Here is a 21,573-nt window from a genome sequence, read left to right on the forward strand (position 1 = left end):
GGGCTGAAGTAGAGGAGGAGGAGGACATGCAAGCATAAGCAATGTGTAGAGAATTGGGTGGTTTTTCTACTCAGATGACAGGAGAGGAGGAGCAGGAGCAGCCAGAGGAGCTACATGGCGATGAGGAAGACTAGGCAGATGACCCAGACACACAGTGGCAATATGCAGTGGAGATGGAGACAGGGAGTCCCTCTGAGACACTTGCGCAAATGGCCCAATGCATGCTCAGTTGCTTGTGTAGTGTTGTCACCATTCAGAAGAGGGATGATTACTTGCTCTCAACCATGTTAGACCCTCGCTACCAGTCCAACATGGGGGCCTTTTTTTACACCCGCTGAGAGGGAGGACAAACTGAACTACTATCGAGACATCCTATGTAAAAAGTTGGCATCTGCCTTTGTGCGCCAACATCCATCCTCACGCAGGTCTGACTGGGGGGTCCACTGTGCTCACTGCCATGGCTGGTGGGAGGAAGTAAGGCAGGAGCAGTACCAGCTCCATCAGCAGCAACTTATTTCATGGATGCAGAGAGCCTTTATATTGGTGTAGAACACTGTGCCTTGCAGTAACACGCATAGGGAGTCTGCTTTGGTAGGGAAATAATACTGTGAGTCCTTATGACATGCAGATGACAGGCGTTGCACTTAGAATCACTTATTTGGGCAGTCATGGGGCCAAAACTGACCAAATAAATCAAGCATGACCTCAGCTTTACAGGTCGATGTTAGCGCCAAGAAGGGCACTCCTTTTACACCGTCGTCAGCTGATTCCACATAGATGTCTACAGAACCTGTCCTATTAAACGCTTATACAAGTAGAGCCCCCCTGACAGAGTGAAGAGGGTGTTAGCAGTAAGTTTGTGTTGATGTCACTGATTAATTTGCCCTTCCTCTGATCCGTCAGAACAATAACCCACAAAAAAACGGATCCTGTCTGTGGAGCATACACCTTCACTTGGTCAGCATTTGCTGAATAATCCATCAGTATTGCTAATGCCAAAAAAACAGAGATGACACGTGAATGGAATATTTGCATGTCTTCTGTGTTTTGAACCCACTCCTGCTTTTGGCTACTAAATCATAAGCCAATTCTGATGGGACCATACAGGCCTTAGAGCTACTAAACAGACAGGATCCGTTGTGCGTTAGATTTTTCCATCCTTCTGACAGATCAGAAGAAAGGTCAAATAAATGATGATGTCAGCCAGGCCGAAAGCCAAAATAGTCGACCAGTCATGAAGTGGGGAGGGTGGGAAAAGCATGAGAAGTCCTCAGAGTGGATCTATGACATAGTAGTGAGGTGGAAGCAGCATGAGGAGACCACAGAGTGGCCCAATGACAGAGTCTGGAGGTGGCGGCAGCATCAGGAGGTTTCAGAGTGGCACAATGACGAGAGATTGCGGAGGTGTCAGCAGCATGAGGAGGTCACAGAGTAGCACGACACAGAGAGATTGTGGAGGTGTCAGCAGCATGAGGAGGCTACAGAGTAGCACGACGATGAGAGATTGTGCAGGCGGCAGCACAGCATGAGGAGGCCACAGAGTGGCATGACAACAAAGTGTGGAGGTATCAGCCGCATGAGGAGGCCAGAGTAGCATGACGATGAGAGATTGTGGAGGTGGCAGCAGCATGAGGAGGCACAGAGTAGCACAACAAAGAAAGATTGTGGAGGTGGCAGCAGTATGAGGAGACCGCAGAGTTGCACGACGGCGAGAGATTGTGGAGGTGTCAGCAGCATGAGGAGGCCACTTAGGCTCTGCACGATTTAATAATACATGTTCTCCGGTACAAAAGGCTTGGCAAATTGATTGTCTGGGAATTTCCATATAAGATTGGGTTAATATATTGGCAAATTTAGGTTTAGTTTCTTATAATTTTAATCAAGTTTTGGTTCCATTTAATATTAAATATTTAATACATTTAATAAAAAGAATTAAGTGTTGCCTAAGACAGGAGAGAATTGGCCAGTCTACTGGTTATTCGACGACATGGTTGCGATGGAGGAAGCATTCCAAAAAAACTGTATCTCTCCACCTGTATCTCTAAACGCTTTCAACACATATAGCTGCAGAAGTGAACTGAGAATATATTTTTCTTTTTGTACTGAAACAGGCCACTAAATGTTTTCAACATATATGGCTGCAGAAGTGAACTGAGAATATATTTTTTTATTTTTGTAATGAAATAGGCCACTAAATGTTTTCACCACAAATAACTGCAACAGTGAAGTGTGAATATATTTTTCTTTTTGTACTGAAATATGCCTCTAAATGCTTTCGCCACAAATAACTGCAACAGTGAAGTGTGAATATATTTTTATTTATGTACTGAAATAGACCACTAAACGCTTTCACCACAAATAACTGCAACAGTGAACTGCGCATATATTTTTCTTTTTGTACTGAAATACTTAACTAAACGATTTCACCACATAGAACTTCAGAAGTGAACTGAGAATATATTTTTCTTTTTACAATGAAATACGCCACTAAACGCTTTCAACACATATAGCTGCAGAAGTGAACTGAGAATATATTTTTATTTTTGTACTGAAACAGGCCACTAAATGTTTTTAACATATATGGCTGCAGAAGTGAACTGAGAATATATTTTTTATTTTTGTAATGAAATAGGCCACTAAATGTTTTCACCACAAATAACTGCAACAGTGAAGTGCGTATATATTTTTCTTTTAGTACTGAAATATGTCATCAAACGCTTTTACCGCAAATAACTGCAGAAGTGAACTGAGAATATTTTTTTCTTTATGTACTGAAATTGCCCACTAAATGCTTTCGCCACAACTAAATATAACAGTGAAGTGTGTATATATTTTTCTTTTTGCACTGAAATAGGCCACTAAATGCTTTCACCACAAATAACTGCAACAGTGAAGTGCGTATATATTTTTCTTTTAGTACTGAAATATGTCACTAAATGCTTTTACCGCAAATAGCTGCAGAAGTAATCTGAGAATATTTTTTTCTTTTAGTAATGAAATATACCACTAAAAGCTTTCAACACATATAGCTGCAGAAGTAAACTGCTTATTTATTTTTCTTTTTGTATTGAAAAAGGCCACTAAATGCTTTTAACACATATAACTGCAGAAGTGAACTGAGAATATATTTTTCTTTTTGTACTGAAATAGGCCACTAAACGCTTTTACCACAAATAACTGCGACAGTGAAGTATGTATATATTTTTCTTTTTGTACTGAAATAGGCCACTAAAAGCTTTTACAACAAATAACTGAAAAAGTGAAGTGCATATATATTTTTCTTTCTGTACTGAATTAGGCCTATAAATGCTTTCGCCACAAATAACTGCAACAATGAAGTGCGTACCCTATTTTTCGCTCCATAAGATGCACTCCCCCCCAAAAAAAAAATTGGGTGGAAATGCCCCTGTGTCTTATGGGGTGAATGCTGACAGTTTTACATAGCAGGCTGCAATGTACAAGCGAGCAGGGAGGGACTGGGAGGAGGAGCTGGGGGCTGGGAATAGCGGCGGGGCGGTGCAGTCACTGTACTATAGCCACGCTGCTCCAGTGTTGCACAATACAAATATAAAATGTCTTATTCAATTAAAAGTGATTACACATGCCCCCCCATTTCTAATATTGCCGTACATCCTAACAGCTTCTGTAGAATGCAGGCAGGCAAGCCAGGCGGGCGGCAGCGTAACTCCCTGATGTCACATACCTGCGCCGCCTACTTTATGAATGAAGCAGCCGGCCTGCATTGTACAGAAGCTGTTAGGATGTACGGTAATATTAGGAGTGAGGGGGCATGTTTAATCACTTTTAATTGAATAAGACATTTTATATTTGTATACTGGAGCGGCGGGGGGTGGATCTGTGGATGACAGTTTTATGGGGAACATCCGTGGATGGCACAGTTAAGGGGTGGGGGTGGGGGGTCTGTGGATGGCACTTTTATGGGCTGGAAGGTCTGTGGATGGCACTGTTATGAGCTGGGGGGTCTGTGGATGGCACATATATAACAGTGCCAGCCACAGTTCCCCCTGTAACAGTGCAAGCCACAGATCCCCCCTGTAACAGTGTCCATCACAGATCCCCCCATAACAGTGTCCGTCATCCACAGATCCCCCCATAAGAGTGTCCGTCATCCACAGATCTCCCCATAACAGTGTCCGTCATCCACAGATCCCCCATAACAGTGTCCGTCATCCACAGAACCCCCCATAACAGTGTCTGTCATCCACAGATCCCCCCCATAACAGTGCGTCATCCACAGATCCCCCCATAACAGTGCGTCATCCACAGATCTCCCATCACAGTGTCCTTCACAGATTCCCCCATAACAGTGCCATCCACAGATCCCCAGTAATAGTGCCATCCACAGACCACCATTAGTTCCAAACCCACCAAAAGCACACCTTTTGGTTAAAAAATGTTTTTTTCTTATTTTCCTCCCCAAAAACCTAGGTGCGTCTTATGGGCCGGTGCGTCTTATAGGGCGAAAAATACGATATATATTTTTCTTTTATTACTGAAATATGTCACCAAACGCTTTTACCGCTCAGAAGTGAACTGAGAATATATTTTTCTTTTTGTAATGAAATACGCCAATAAACGCTTTGAACACATATAGCTGCAGAAATGAACTGTGTATATATTTTTATTTTTGTACTGAAACAGGCCACTAAACGCTTTGAACACATATAACTGCAGAAGTGAACTGAAAATATATTTTTCTTTTTGTACTGAAATAGGCCACTAAACGCTTTCATCACAAATAACTGCAACAGTGAAGTGCGTATATATTTTTAGTTCTGTACTGAAATAGGTCACTAAACGTATTTGCCACAAATAACTGCAACAGTGAAGTGCGTATATATTTTTCTTTCTGTACTGAAATAGGCCACTAAATGCTTTAACCACAAATAACTGCAACAGTGAAGTGCGTATATATTTTTCCTTTTACACTGAAATAGGCTAATAAATGCTTTCAACACATATAACTGCAGAAGTGAACTAAGAATTTTTCTTATATTTGTGTACTGGAAAAGGCCACTAAACGCTTTCACAACAAATAACTGCAACAGTGAAGTGCGCATATATTTTTCTTTTTGCACTGAAATAGGCCACTTAATATTTTCACCACAAATAACTGCAACAGTGAAGTGCGTATATATTTTTCTTTTATTACTGAAATATGTCACTAAACGCTTTTATCGCAAATAACTGTAGAAGTGAACGGAGAATATATTTTTATTTCTGTATTGAAATAGGCCACTAAATGCTTTCACCACAAATGTCTGCAACAGTAAAGTGTGTATATATTTTTCTTTTTGTACTGAAATAGGCCACTAAATGTGATTAACACATATAACTGCAGAAGTGAACTGAGAATATATTTTTATTTCTGTACTGAAATAGGCCACTAAACGCTTTCACCACAAATAACTGCAACAGTGAACTGTGCATATATTTATCTTCTTGTACTGATATACATCACTAAACGCTTTCACCATATATAACTGAAGTTATAACGGGGAAGTGCGTATATATATATATATATTTTTTTTTTTCTGTACTGAAAAAAGGCCACTAAATGTTTTCACCACAAATATCTGCAACAGTGAAGTGTGTATATATTTTTCTTTTTGTACTGAAATAGGCCACTAAATGCGATTAACACATATAACTGCAGAAGTGAACTGAGAATATATTTTTATTTCTGTACTGTAATATCCCACTAAACGCTTTCGCCACAAATTACTTCAACAGTGAAGTGCGTAAATATTTTTCTTTCTGTTCTGAAATAGGCCACTAAATGCTTTCAAAATATAACTGCAGAAGTGAACTGAGAATTTTTTTACATTTGTGTACTGGAAAAGGCCACTAAATGCTTTCACCAGAAATAACTGCAACAGTGAAGTGAGTATATATTTATCTTTCTGTACTGAAATAGGCCACTAAAAGCTTTCACCACAAATAACTGCAACAGTGAAGTGTGTGTGTATATGGGCCTCTAAAGGCTTTTCAACATATCACTTGCTCCCCAATGACAAGAACAAGTTGCTGGAATGTCATATCTGTATAATGGCTATTTGGATCCCTAAATAATCTTTCCCTGCACTTGTGAATTGCTTTTCTGGCACTGTCCCTAGCGCCTTTTGACGTCTCTTCCTATACTAAGATGCTGTGAAATGATTCCTGCCTATCCTTTTCTTGCACTTATAAATTATTTTTATTTTTTATTTTTTTCACAATGATGTTTTTCCAATTGCTGTCCCTAGCGCCTTCTCACGTCTTTCCCTGCAATCAGAACGCTGGAAAATGTCTGACTCTAAGATGGTCGCCGTTTTTATAGGGCAGTGACATCACAGGGCTGGCATAAAGAGACCACAGAGTGGTGATGTGGCAACAGCACGAGGAGACCACAGAGTTTTGAGGTGGCAACTCTGTGGTCTTCTCATGCTGCTGCCACCTCACCATTATGTCACTTGGACACTATGTGGTCTCCTTGTGCTGCTGCCACATCACCACTATGTCACTGGGCCACTGTTTGGTCTCCTATGTCACTGGACCACTGTTTGGTCTCCTCATGCTGCTGCCACTTGACCACTCTGTGGTCGCCTCATGCTGCTGCCACCTCACCACTAGTCGCTGGGCCACTCTGTGGTCTCCCCATGCTGCTGCCACCTCACTACTATGTCACTGGGCCACTTTGTGGTCTCCTCATGCTGTTGCCACCTCACGACTATGTCACTGGACCACTCTGTGGTCTCCTTATGCTGCTGCCACATCACCACTATGTCAATGGGCCACTCTGTTATCTCGTGATGCTGCTGATACCTCAACTCTCTGTCGTTGGGCCACTCTGTTGACTTCTCATGCTGCTCCCACCGTCCACACTCCATGACTGGGCCACTATTTTGCCTTTTTGGCCTGGCTGACATTTATTTGACCTTTCTTCTGATCTGTGAGAAGGAAGGAAAAATGAGGCGCACAACGGATCATGTCTATATAGCAGCTGTAGGGCCTGTATGACATGGTCCCTATTTTGCATCAGAATTGGCTTATGATTTGGTAGCCAAAAGAGTGAGTACAAAACACAGAAGACAAGCAAAGATTCCATTCACGTGTTGTCTCTTTTTGGGATTTACTCCTGTTTCTTTTTGGCTTTAGCAGTACTGATGGATTACTGACCAAATGCTGACAGAGTGAAGGCGAATGCTTAACAGACAGGATCCTCTTTTTGGGGGTTGTTGATTTGACATATCAGAGGAAGGGAAAAATAATTATTGACGTCAACACAAACTTTCTGCTGACACCCTCTCCACTCTATCAGGGGGGCTCTACTTGTATAAGCCTTTAATGAAACAGGTTCTGTAGACATCTATGTGGAACCAGTTGATGACGGTATAAAAGGAGTGCGCTCTTTCCTGCTATAGTAGGATCTTGAGCCTCTACACAGTTCTTTATACCTGGCGCTAACATTGACCCTGTAAGGCTGAGTTCACACTTGAGTTATTTGGTCAGTTTTGGCCCTGTAATTGACTGAATGAGTGAAGTGTGAAGTAATTCTAAGAGCGACATCTGTCACCTGTGTGTCATACTGACTCACAGTATTGTTTCACTACCACAGCAGACTCCCTATGCGTTTTACTACAAGGCAGTGTTCTTCACCACTATACAGGCTCTCTGCAGTCAGGAAATAGCTGTTTTTTAACGTCATTTGCCACAAATAAATTTGCATCGAATCAAATCTTTTTGGAAAATTCGGCAAACCGACCAAATCGAATTTTTGAGAAATTCGCTCAACTTTAATATATGCATAATTAAATGTGTACATACAGTATATATATATATATATATATATATACATACACACACACACACTCTATAAATATATAAATATATATTAGTGTTGATGGAGCACCATGGTGCTTGGGTGATCGGGGGCTTGGGTCGAACACATCATGATATTCGGGTGCTCGAGCACCCGAGTATAATGGAAGTCAATGGGAAAACCTGAGCATTAAACCTGGTACCCCATGCTCTGAAGAGGGGAGGGTGCCTGGTTCATAAGAAATTGTCAGAAATTGTTGGTAACACTACCAAAATGGTTCTGTAACAGCATGGGGAGGATGTATGGATGCATCTTGGACTTGCTGGTCGCTGCTTGGAACTATGTTGTCCGAATAGTAAGCACTTTTACATAATGATAATAATACGCACAAAACCCAGGGGGAAAAAAAATATTTTAGAGGAAAAATTTATAGAAAACATTCTTTCCTGAATATTTACTTGTATATAAAGTGCAAGTGCTGCCAAATATTATAAGGAAGAGGCACTCCAATATACCCTTTGTTACACATAAAGGAGGGCATCATACACACCCTCTAAAAATTATGATTGATGGCCTGCTGGTGACTCTCAAAAAAATTAGGACCAAGAGCCTGCTGATCTGACCATCTAAAACATTATAGGCGGTGGCCTGCTGCCGCTTTGGTGACTCTATTTAACCTGGGGCCGATGGCACGTCCCTGTGACGGCGACAATCCATTTGGATGTCTGGCTTATCAACTTTCGATATAATTGTCAGCTCAAAACCATTGTAAACTATGGGTAACGGGGAATCAGTGTTTGATTCCGGAGAGGGAGCCTGAGAAATGGCTACCACATCCAAGGAAGGCAAGCGGGTGGCGCGCAAATCACAGGAGGGCCTCATTCACATTGAGTTGCGGGCCTGCAGGTGAGCTGACCCTGCAAAAGATATGAGCTGCAGGCCTGCAGCTGAGCTGACCCTGTAAAAGATTTGAGTTGCAGGCCTGCAGGTAAGTTGACCCAGTAAAAGATTTTAGGTGCAGGCCTGAGGTGGAACCGACAATCCCAACTTGATTTTGATGGCTGCATTAATCTGCAGGTGACCGTCATACAGCTCTACAGATTTGTTTCCACCTGCATCTTTCTCAACAATCTGTTGCCTCAGTCTTTTATCCAGACTCTGTCATTGTACCACTATGTGGCCTCCTCATGCTGCCATCTCCACACCATGTCACCTTGCCACTTATTTTTATCACCATGCTGCTGTTGATGCTGCTTAAAAGGCCTTAAACTGATCACCAGGCCCACAATTTAATTAAGGTTTTGGAATCGATAGACATAACTTCCTTTTGTGGGCTCCATCAGAGGCGTAGCTAGAAATGACTGGGCCCCAAAGCAAATTTTTGAATGGGGCTCTATCCCACAGTAATTTTTTAGCGACCCCTTCCTTTCATGCCGCCCCCATTCCTGTGTGTGGCTAGTAAAGATCGTTCTCTCAGACCAGGGCCGGCAGCTGCTCCATTCGTTTTATACACTCTCTATACTGTCACTGTATATAATTTAATTGTTTAATATTGTTGAGAGGGCCCTGACTCCTTCTCCTCCTGGATGGGCCACAAAGCTGCAGCTTCCCCTGCTTTCCCTATAGCTACACCCTTTGTCTGCATTAATCTGCAGGTGACAGTCATAAAGCTCCACAGATTATGCATTTTTGTAAACATTCTGTGGCCTTAGTCTTTTATCCAGACTCAGTCATTGTGCCACTATGTGGCCTCCTCATGCTGCCATCTCCACACCATGTCATCTTGCCACTAATTTTCACGCTGCTGCTGATGCTGCCTAAAAGGCATTAAAATGATGAACTGAGGGTGGTCTGGCTATCATCAACCTGTGTGATGTCTTCACTTATTTCCCCCTCTTCCACATGCATAGCGCCGTCCTTAATTGTGAGCAGCGAGCGTTTGACTAGATACATAAATGGCATGGTGATGCTGATAATAGCATTATCGCCGCTCACCATCTGTGTTGATTCCTCAAAATTGCGTAAAACCTCACAGAGGTCAGACATCCATGCCCACTCCTCGCTTGTGAATAGCGGGAGCTGACTGACTGACTGGTATTCTACAACTGTCCTCTGCTGCTCACAAAGCCTGGCCAACATGTGGAACGTGGAGTTCCAGTGCGTACTCACATCGCACAACAGCTGGTGAGCTGTCAATTTCAAGCACTGCTGCAGCGCTGACAGACCGACTGAAGCTGTCGGTGACTTGCGGAAATGTGCACACACACGGCGCACCTTCACCAGTAGTTCAGGAAAATTGTGGTGTGTTTTTAGAAACAGCTGAACCACAAGGTTGAATACATGGGCAAGGCATGGGATGTGTCTAAGGTTGCCCTGCTCCAAAGCCGCCACCAAGTTACGGCCCTTATCAGACACAACCATGCCTGGTTCTAGGTTGAGTGTCGCGAGAGCCACAGCTCAGTCTGGTCTCTTATCCCCTGCCACAGCTCTGCAGCGATTTGCTGTTTGTCACCTAGGCAGATCAGCTTCAGGCCGCCTGTTGCCGCTTCCCCACTGCAGTGCTACACTGCTTCCAGCTACCGACTGATGACTGACTTGTGCTGCACGAGGTTAATTCGGAGTTGGAAGTGGAGGAGGAGGAGAAGAAGTGGGGGTTGGAGCCTCTAACGTAGGTGGTGGTGGAAACCCCGATGGAATTGGGGCTCGCAATCCTTGGTGTCAGTAGCTTCTGTGCCCTCCCAGGGTACGAGTCGCTCCTAGCCCCCACAACATTCACCCAGTGGCTACTGAGACTGGACTTGGTGAAAGACAGGGTGGTGCTTCATCGACTGTAAGCACTATCTGCTGCAATCCAGCCGACCACCTGCTCGCACTGGGCTGACTTCAAGAGTGGTCTCCTGCGCCGCCCTGCAAACTGGGACATGAAGCTAGGTATCTTGGATGATTGTTTTTCTTGTGCTCTGGCAGCAGGCACAGTTTTAACGTGCACCATCAGCATCACGGCCACTTCCCCGTCCCTTAATGCTCGCCTTCTTCATATTAAATGCTATATGTCACAAATGTGACAAGTCACTGCAGACACCCTCTATCAAAAAAGTATTGCAAAGTGTGGGGGGGGAAAAATTGCTGGCTATATTATATTGCTGCCAGACTGCCACCACACACAATAGTCCTTAAAAGGACTTTTGGGTCTTTGAAACATTTTTATTTTGAATATATTGCGATCACACTCCCTACACTATCTGTCCCTTTCTAAGCGCAGCTTTCCCTGACTCACAATAAGCCAAATATGCGTCATCGGGTGCTATATAGCACCCAATGACACTTTCTGGCCAGCCAATCATTGTAATGCCAGTAGTCAACAAGGCTACTGGCATTAAAGTGATGGCAGTACTTAGCAGCCGCGAAACGTGCGTGAAAGAGACTCTGCCGAGTACCGCCGTGTGCCGAGCATAGTGATGCTCGAGCCAAACAGGTATTCGGCCGAGCATACTCGCTCAACACTAATATATACAGTCACCTAAAGAATTATTAGGAACACCTGTTCTATTTATCATTAATGCGATTTTCTAGTCAACCAATCACATGGCAGTTGCTTCAATGCATGTAGGGTTGTGGTCCTGGTCAAGACAATCTCCTGAACTCCAAACTGAATGTCGGAATGGGAAATAAAGGTGGGCTACAACAGCAGAAGACCCCACCGGGTACCACTCATCTCCACTACAAATTGGAAAAAAAGGCTACAATTTGCACGATCTCAACCCAATAGAGCATCTTTGGGATGTGGTGGAACGGGAGCTTCGTGCCCTGGATGTGCATCCCTCAAATCTCCATCAACTGCAAGATGCTATCCTATCAATATGGGCCAACATTTCTAAAGAATGCTATCAGCACCTTGTTGAATCAATGCCACGTAAAATTGAGGCAGTTCTGAAGGCAAAAGGTGGTCCAACACCGTATTAGTATGGTGTTCCTAATAATTCTTTAAGTGAGTGTATATATAAATATAGAAATATAAAAAATAGGCAGCACTCTAGGAAATAAATGAATAAACAATCACCTTTTATTCACCCATGTGGGCAGTGCATGTATATATATACATACACACACACACACTCAAACATAATTCATCCACACACACAAACATAATTAGTAGAGATATGGAGACCTACTGCTGTGCTGAGATGAATCAACATATTTAGCTATTGATGCAACAGCATATAAAACCATGCACACTATGCACCACTGCAACACTGACCTCATCTGTTTGTATGCAGTACATAACACAGCAAATATGTGCGCCTATGTCTGGCTTTGTGTTTTTGTGTACTTACAATAAATCATGCTGTCTGAATATTAATTACAGCACAGGACAAATGAAAAATGTTATACACAGCTGTTTCTCTCCATTAGTACAATCTCTATTGGCTTGTAACACAAAGGAATCTTTCATGGTGCTTTATGCATTGCTGTCTAGTTACACATAGGAATTTAACCTGTTTATTCTAACTTTAGGATGTTTGATCATAGCAAACAACAACATTTGCATTTATATTCAAAAGGAACCTTCAAAGCTAACATTTTGCTGAGCATGAGTATTGAAAACGGCTGTTCCCAAAGGAACGGTGATGGTTTTTACTTTACATTTTCATGTACAAATATTTTCATTGTTTTAGTCTCATGTATCATTGTCATGTCATTCTTTATTTTTTATGTTTTCAAAGTTAAAATCCCTCAAAGACAGCGCTCCCTATTGGTAGAGTTTATGTTTATATGTTCTCCCAAACAATCATAATGCTTGTGTCATCCATTTGTACTGTACATTGTGTTATATGAAATTTGAGAAACAAAGGGTAAAGAGAAATCATTGTGTAAACATAATAAAAAGTAAATGTAAATGAACCCCTTCCAGATCTCTGCCAGACATGTAAGGCGGAAGTCCAGTCTTTAAAGATGGTGCCTACTTACGAGCACAGTGGGGCCGTAACTACCGGGTTTCTGCTAATTTAAACAGCAGAGCCCCATGGCTAATGTCTTTGATTCATTAAATGTCTGCATTCAGCAGTAATGGCAATCAGATGGCATCTATGAGCTCTAAAGTTGGAAGCCGGGCACTTTCCGGCCGGGGCTGTCTGACTGAGATCGTGGAAGGTGATCCATACTAGTAATAGGCCTGATTCTGTACAAAGCTCCCAGGCTGATTACTAGTATATGCCAATAAAGGTCTGCGATGGTGGGAGGAGACCTGCTAAAAGTGAAGTTGCATGTATTGTGCAAAAAATCTGTGCATCATTTTTGCCGATTTGCGCAATTGTGAAAATAACGCAATAACTAATTCTAGAATTCACGAGTTTAATGCGAATATTATGCGTAAATTTTGTCATGAAAACAAATATTGCCTATGCCGCTCATCACTAATCATAAATCCCACATTACTACAAAACTACAGGTTGTCCCACAAAAAATTTGTCCTAACACGGCTCTGCTGACGTAACCGTTAAAAAATATATTTTTCCAAAGTTTACATTTTTTTCCCATTAACACACAAGAAGAAAACACTGCAAAAACAACACAGCTTTTTTTTTTTTACAATTCCACCTCATTTGGAAATTTTTTTCAAACTTTTCACTACATTGTATAAAAAAGTAAATGATGACATTAAAAAGTACAACCTGTCTCACGAAAAATAAACCCTCATACATCTATGTGAATGAAAAAAATAAAAATAAGCTATGGCTCCACGAATGCAGGGAGTAAAAAGCAAAAATGCAAAAAAGGAAAGTTGCAAGGCCCTGTAATCGTTAAACTCATAAACTGGACAAAACTTAAAGTGCATGATAGAGTGGTACATAATATCCTTAAAGGGGTTCTCCAGGAATAAATAAAAAAAATAATACTTAAATATTATTTTATAATAAATATATTCACAAATACCTTTCATTACTTAGAATAGCTTGTTTTGTCTAGGCAGCAATCATTAGGAGAAATAAAATGTCCGCTGTCCTATCAGTTCACGCAAAACTTGTACTAATCACACAGGACAAGTTACTTTACCAAAATGAGCCATAGTGCTGCTTCATCCTCCTCTCTGCTCTGCTTGCCAGGGATTATGATCTTGAATACAGTTGAATCTCTGTGGGAATGGAGATGATGAGGAGACATGAGAGGAGGGTGAGGTGTGACTAATGAGCAGTAGCGCTTGTTTACAGGCTCCATTACCACAGCCTGTCTTGTCCATCCTCTCTGTACTTCATGTCTCCTCATGAACTAAATTCCCCAGAGATTCAGCTAAAGTTCTTATCATCTGTATTCAGGATCATAATCCCTGACAAGTAGAGGGGAGGATGAGACAGCTCTTTACCTAAGTGTTGTAAAGTAACTTGTCCTCATGTCTGATCAGGACAGGTTTTGTGTTAACTAATGGGACAGCGGCCATTTTGTTTCCCCTGATGATTGCTCCCTAGACAAAATGAGCCATTATAAATAATGAAAGGTAACATAGTAACATAGTAACACAGTACATAAGGCCGCAAAAAGACATTTGTCCATCCAGTTCGGCCTGTCATCCTGCAAGTTGATCCAGAGGAAGGCAAAAAAAAACTGTGAGGTAGAAGCCAATTTTCCTCACTTTAGGGGAATAAAAAATTCCTTCCCGACTCCAATCAGGCAATCAGAATAACTCCCTGGATCAACGACCCCTCTCTAGTAGCTATAGCCTGTAATATTATTACACTCCAGAAATAAATCCAGGCCCCTCTTGAATTCCTTTATTGTACTCACCATCACCACCTCCTCAGGCAGAGAGTTCTATAGTCTCACTGCTCTTACCGTAAAGAATCCTCTTCTATGTTTGTATACAAACCTTCTTTCCTCCAGACGCAGAGGATGTCCCCTCGTCACAGTCCTGGGGATAAATAGATGATGGGAGAGATCTCTGTACTGTCCCCTGACATATTTATACATTGTAATTAGATCTCCCCTCAGTTGTCATGTTTTCTAAAGGGAATCACCCTAATGTTGATAATCTTTCAGGGTACTGTAGTTGCCCTCCTCTGGACTCTCTCCAGCTCTGCTATGTCTGCCTTGTTCACTGGAGCCCAGAACTGTACACAGTACTCCATGTGTGGTCTGACTAATGATTTGTAAAGTGGTAGGACTATGTTCTCATCACGGGCATCTATGCCCCTTTTGATGCAACCCATTATCTTATTGGCCTTGGCAGCAGCTGTCTGACACGGGTTTTTGCAGCTTAGTTTGCTGTTCATTAAAATTCCTAGATCCTTTTCCATGTCCTTTTCCATATTCTCAAAGGTATTTGAGAATATATTTATAATAAACTAATATTTAAGTATTTTAATTTTATTAATTTCTGGAGAACCCTTTAAATCCCTCATGCATCAGTTTTCCACAGTGTTCCTTAAAGGGGTTTGCCAATCTCATACATTGGGGGAGTATCACTAGGAAATGTCTTATAAGTGAGGGCCCCACCTCTGAGATCTATCTCTAGAACAGAGCCTAGAAATGAACGAAAGAAGGCTGTGCACTCTTCTTTACTTTGTGGGGTGTGTTTTAATAATAATAATATAATAATAATCTTTATTTATATAGCACCAACATATTCAGCAGTGCTTTACAGTTCAGGGGTTCATAGACAAACAGTAAATAACATAGCAACAGACAAGTCAATAATTACAAGAAGAGGAATCAGGGCTCTGCTCACAAGAGCTTACAATCTATGAGGAGATATGGGTGACACAAAAGGTAAAAGTGCTTGTTTTGTGCAATGGTCCAGTCAACTTGGGATAATAGGGGAGCAGATATAAAGCTGCATGAGCCAGTCACCAGCCAATATGTGAAGTGCTTCTGGGCATTGTGGAGAGTTGGGTGGAGGATCAGGTTCAGGAAATGACAAATTGGCTATATATGGAGAGAAGTTAGATCAGGGGATGTGATAGGCCACCCTAAAAAGATGTGTTTTTAGGGAGCGCATAAAACTGTATATTTTGTGATTTAACCTAATGTATTGGGGGTAGGGTATTACAGAGAACTGGTGCAGCTCAGGAGAAGTCTTGAAGGCATGAGTCAGAGGTCTGGATTATGGTGGGTGTCAGTCGTAAATCATTTACAGAGCGAAGGGTGGTAGACAGAAATGAGGGAGGAGATGTAGGGGGTGTGCAGCACTGTGGAGATAGGTGTGGGCCAACTCCTTTAATATGCAAAAGTGTAAAAAAGATATATGCATACAAATACTTCATTAATAATATAAAAATGTGCTTATAAAGCTTATGTTAAGTTCACATCATCATAAAGGCTTCCAGTTCCATATTCAATAGCATTACCTAATACTCATCTGTTCAATCCCCTTCCTCTCTGGTGGCCCCTGCCATCCTTCAAATGACTGCTGCAGCCAATCACTGCAATCACTCAGTGGTGATACTTGCATGTACAGTACATGATCACTGAGGCTAGTGATTGGCTATAATGGACACATGAATGATGTACATGATCTCATCGCTGCAGGACCAGTGGGGACCACCAGAATGGTGGCACTGAAGCAGCAGGAGACTGAATGGGAAAGTATTAGTCAATATACATGTATGTTGGTATTAGTTGACTGTATGCCTCTAATAATTAGGCGCAGTATGGTATGATTATTTTCATCACAGTACATCATATAAAAAATTATATGGAAAGAACCACCGAAGGATCCATTTTAAGTTAAGACCGACCCAACATGACCCCCCACAAAACATGGAATGTCCCTACTTTATCATGTGGCTGTAACAGTCTGGTGACATTCCAGTGGATATCCTATTATGCAGAAATACCAAAAGAAACATCACTGTCATCACACACCCTAGTGAAATGGCAGATTTCAAGATCGTATTGTATTACATTTGTCTGCCTGGAGTTTCTGTACTGTTTTACATAGCATAATTTGATCGCAAACTAATTACAGTAAGGCCTCTTTCACACGACCGTTTTTTTTTTTCCGTTTTGCGGGCCGTTTTTTGCGGTCCGTATACGGTCCGTATACGGAACCATTCATTTCAATGGTTCCGCAAAAAAAACGGAATGTACTCCGTGTGCATTCCGTTTTCGTATTTCCGTTTTTCCGTTCCGTTTAAAGATAGAACATGTCCTATATTTGGCCGCAAATCACGTTCCGTGGCTCCATTAAAGTCTATGGGTCCGCAAAAAAAACGGAATGCATACGGAAATGCATCCGTATGTCTTCCGTATCCGTTCCGTTTTTTGCGGAACCATCTATTGAAAATGTTATGCCCAGCCCAATTTTTAATATGAAATTACTGTATACTGTATTTGCCATACGGAAAAACGGAACGGAACAACGGAACGGAAACGGAACCACAACGGAAGCAAAAAACGGAACAACGGATCCGTGAAAAACGGACCGCAAAACACTGAAATGGACATACTGTCGTGTGAAAGAGGCCTAAACCTTGTGTTTTGTGATTCTCTGTGCTTCGTGGTAGTGAATCGATTTTCCCTGAAACAGTGTAAAAAATAAATTAAAAAAATCATACTTACCTCATCCATTTGCTCGTAAAAGGCCAGCCACCATCTTGATTGAAGATCTTGCACTAAATCCTGTGCGCGGTCACGTATGACCTCACCACGCCAGCTGACCTGATCACGTCATAACAGGCCATGCAAGTTTTTGAACCAGATCTTCAATTAAGATGGCGGAGACTGGCCCATTGCAAGCAAATGGATGAGGTAAGTATAATGTAATATTTATTTTTCAATTTTACACTGTGTTATTACTGTAAGATGCCGCGATCAGCGATGAACACGACATCTGAGGGGTTCAATCACGTGGAGCAGCACAATTGCCGTTCCCTGTCATTACACCTGACATACAAAAAATGCATTCGTGACAAAGTCACAAAGCGATTTTATTTTTATTTGAATTTTTTTTTATACTTTGCTCATTTCTAGCTGGAATCACAAAACTAGTTTTGGTACAATTTTTGATGCATATTTTGTTTAACCAAAGATAGGATTGCAAACAAAAGAGGTACGTGTCAGTCTTTCCTTTCTACTTTTTCATTATTTTTAATTCACTCCTGGCTTTTGCTCAAAAACAGCATCTAAAACTGGCATGAAAACTGATTGTGTGATTGCAGCCTCAAAAAAAAAAGTACAAATCTTAAGGAACGTTCGAAAACCCTAACATTTTGTCCCAGTAATCCTACTATTTAACTGCACACTCGAGCAGCTGTCGACACGTAGTCCTTGCCTAAGAATAGATTAATTTACTTTACTATGGTCATCCAAGCATTTAGAAAATATGGTAATTTGGCAACTGTCTAGTTATTTAAAAGAATTTTACTATCACAGATTTTACAGATAAAGTAGATACTAGCTTTTAATTTGGCGCAATGTGCATGGGAATTGATATGAGTATGTTACCTGGTGTTTTCCATGGAAACACATATAAAGTTACGTTATTACATAGCCTTGTGTCAAGAAGTTGTCTTGTGATTAGAGATAAGCGAATCGAAGCTGACGAAGTGGAATTCGATCCATATTTCAGGTAAAATTTGATTCGCAACAAATGTGAATTTCCTCACACTTCGTGGTAACCAATCACAATTTTTCCTAATATGGCGACTACACGTGTGAGGACATGGGGCAAGGAACTCTGGGAATGCAGGATAACCCAGCCAGCCCTGTAATGTCACAGCCCTATAAATACAGCAGCCATTTTAGTTTCTGCCATTTTCCAGCGTTCTGAATGCAGGGACAGACGTGAGAAGGCACTAGGGACAGCAATAGGAAAAACCTTATTGCGAACAAAGAAACTGTAAAAACGGTTTATAAGTGCAGGGAAAGGAAAGGGAGGAATTATTTCACAGCATCTTAGTGTAAGGAGAGACATCAGAAGGCGCTAGGGACAGTGCCATAAAAGCAATTGACAAGTGCAGGAAAAGATTATTTGGGGATCCAATTAGCCATTATACAGCTCTGTCATTCCAGCTATTTGTTTGTGGGTGCAAGTGCTACGTTGAAAAGCCTTTAGTGGCCTATATCTGGGCTATGTTAGAGCATCTTAACGGAAATAAGCAAATAACGCCATATCAGCATGGCTTCGTGAGGGATCGGTCATGTCAAACTAATTTAATCAGTTTCTATGAGGAGGTAAGTTCTAGACTTGAAAGCGGCGAATCAATGGATGTCGTGTATCTGGACTTCTCCAAAGCATTTGACACTGTACCACATAAAAGGTTAGTATATAAAATGAGAATGCTCGGACTGGGAGAAAATGTCTGTATGTAGGTAAGTAACTGGCTCAATGATAGAAAACAGAGGGTGGTTATTAATGGTAAATACTCAGATTGGGTCACTGTCACTAGTGGAGTACCTCAGGGGTCAGTATTGGGCCCTATTCTCTTCAATATATTTATTAATGATCTTGTAGAAGGCTTGCATAGCAAAATATCAATTTTCGCAGATGACACTAAACTGTGTAAAGTAATTAACACTGATGAGGACAGTATACTACTACAGAGCGATCTGGATAGATTGCAGGCTTGGGCAGATAAGTGGCAGATGAGGTTTAACACTGACAAATGTAAAGTTATGCACATGGGAAGGAATAATGCAAGTCACCCGTACTTATTAAATGGTAAAACACTCGGTAACACTGACATGGAAAAAGATCTAGGAATTTTAATAAACAGCAAACTAAGCTGCAAAAAACAGTGTCAGGCAGCTGCTGCCAAGGCCAATAAGATAATAGGTTGCATCAAAAGGGGCATAGATGCCCGTGATGAGAACATAGTCCTACCACTTTACAAATCATTAGTCAGACCACACATGGAGTACTGTGTACAGTTCTGGGCTCCAGTGAACAAAGCAGACATAGCAGAGCTGGAGAGGGTCCAGAGGAGGGCAACTACAGTACCCTGAAAGATTATCAAAATTAGGGTTATTCACTTTAGAAAAAAGACGACTGAGAGGAGATCTAATTAATATGTATAAATATATCAGGGGTCAGTACAGAGATCTCTCCCATCATCTATTCATTCCCAGGACTGTGACTGTGACGAGGGGACATCCTCTGCGTCTGGAGGAAAGAAGGTTTGTACACAAACATAGAAGAGGATTCTTTATGGTAAGAGCAGTGAGACTATGGAACTCTCTGCCTGAGGAGGTGGTGATGGTGAGTACAATAAAGGAATTCAAGAGGGGCCTGGATGTATTTCTGGAGCGTAATAATATTACAGGCTATAGCTACTAGAGAGGGGTCGTTGATCCAGGGATTTATTCTGATTGCCTGATTGGAGTTGGGAAGGAATTTTTATTCCACTAAAGTGAGGAAAATTGGCTTCTACCTCACAGGGTTTTTTTTTTTTTTGTTTTTTTTTGCCTTCCTCTGGATCAACTTGCAGGATGACAGGCCGAACTGGATGGACAAATGTCTTTTTTCGGCCTTATGTACTATGTTACTATGTATATCTGTGGAAAAAGAAAAATATATCCGCAGTTCACTTCTGCAGTTATATGTGGTGAAAGCGTCTGGTGGCGTATTTCAGTACAAAAAGAAAAATATATTCTCAATTTAATTCTGCAGCTATATACAGTTGCAAGAAAAAGTATGTGAACCCTTTGGAATGATATGGATTTCTCCACGAATTGGTCATAAAATGTGATCTGATCTTCATCTAAGTCACAACAATAGACAATCACAGTCTGCTTAACTAATAACACACAAAGAATTAACTGTTACCATGTTTTTATTGAACACGCCATGTAAATATTCACAGTGCAGGTGGAAAAAGTATGTGAACCCCTAGACTAATGACATCTCCAAGAGCTAATTGGAGTGAGGTGTCAGCCAACTGGAGTCCAATCCATGAGATGAGATTGGAGGTGTTGGTTACAGCTGCCCTGCCCTATAAAGAACACACACCAGTTCTGGGTTTGCTTTTCACAAGAAGCATTGCCTGATGTGAATGATGCCTCGCACAAAAGAGCCCTCAGAAGACCTACGATTAAGAATTGTTGGCTTGCATAAAGCTGGAAAGGGTTATAAAAGTATCTCCAAAAGCCTTGCTGTTCATCAGTCCACGGTAAGACAAATTGTCTATAAATGGAGAAAGTTCAGCATTGCTGCTACTCTCCCTAGGAGTGGCCGTCCTGTAAAGATGACTGCACGAGCACAGCGCAGACTGCTCAATGAGGTGAAGAAGAATCCTAGAGTGTCAGCTAAAGACTTACAAAAGTCTCTGGCATATGCTAACATCCCTGTTAGCGAATCTACGATACGTAAAACACTAAACAAGAATGGATTTCATGGGAGGAGACCACAGAGGAAGCCACGGCTGTCCCCAAAAACATTGCTGCACGTTTACAGTTTGCACAAGAGGACCTGGAGGTTCCACAGCAGTACTGACAAATATTCTGTGGACAGAGGAAACCAAAGTGGAGTTGTTTGGAAGAAACACACAACACTATGTGTGGAGAAAAAGAGGCACAGCACACCAACATCAAAACCTCATCCCAACTGTGAAGTATGGTGGTGGAGGCATCATGGTTTAGGGCTGCTTTGCTGCGTCAGGGCCTGGACGGATTGCTATCATCAAAGGAAAAATGAATTCCCAAGTTTATCAAGACATTTTGCAGGAGAACCTAAGGCCATCTGTCCACCAGCTGAAGCTCAACAGAAGATGGGTGTTGCAACAGGACAACGACCCAAAGCATAGAAGTAAATCAACAACAGA

Source organism: Bufo gargarizans, chromosome 1 (assembly GCF_014858855.1).
Source record: "Bufo gargarizans isolate SCDJY-AF-19 chromosome 1, ASM1485885v1, whole genome shotgun sequence".
Lineage (NCBI taxonomy): Eukaryota > Metazoa > Chordata > Amphibia > Anura > Bufonidae > Bufo > Bufo gargarizans.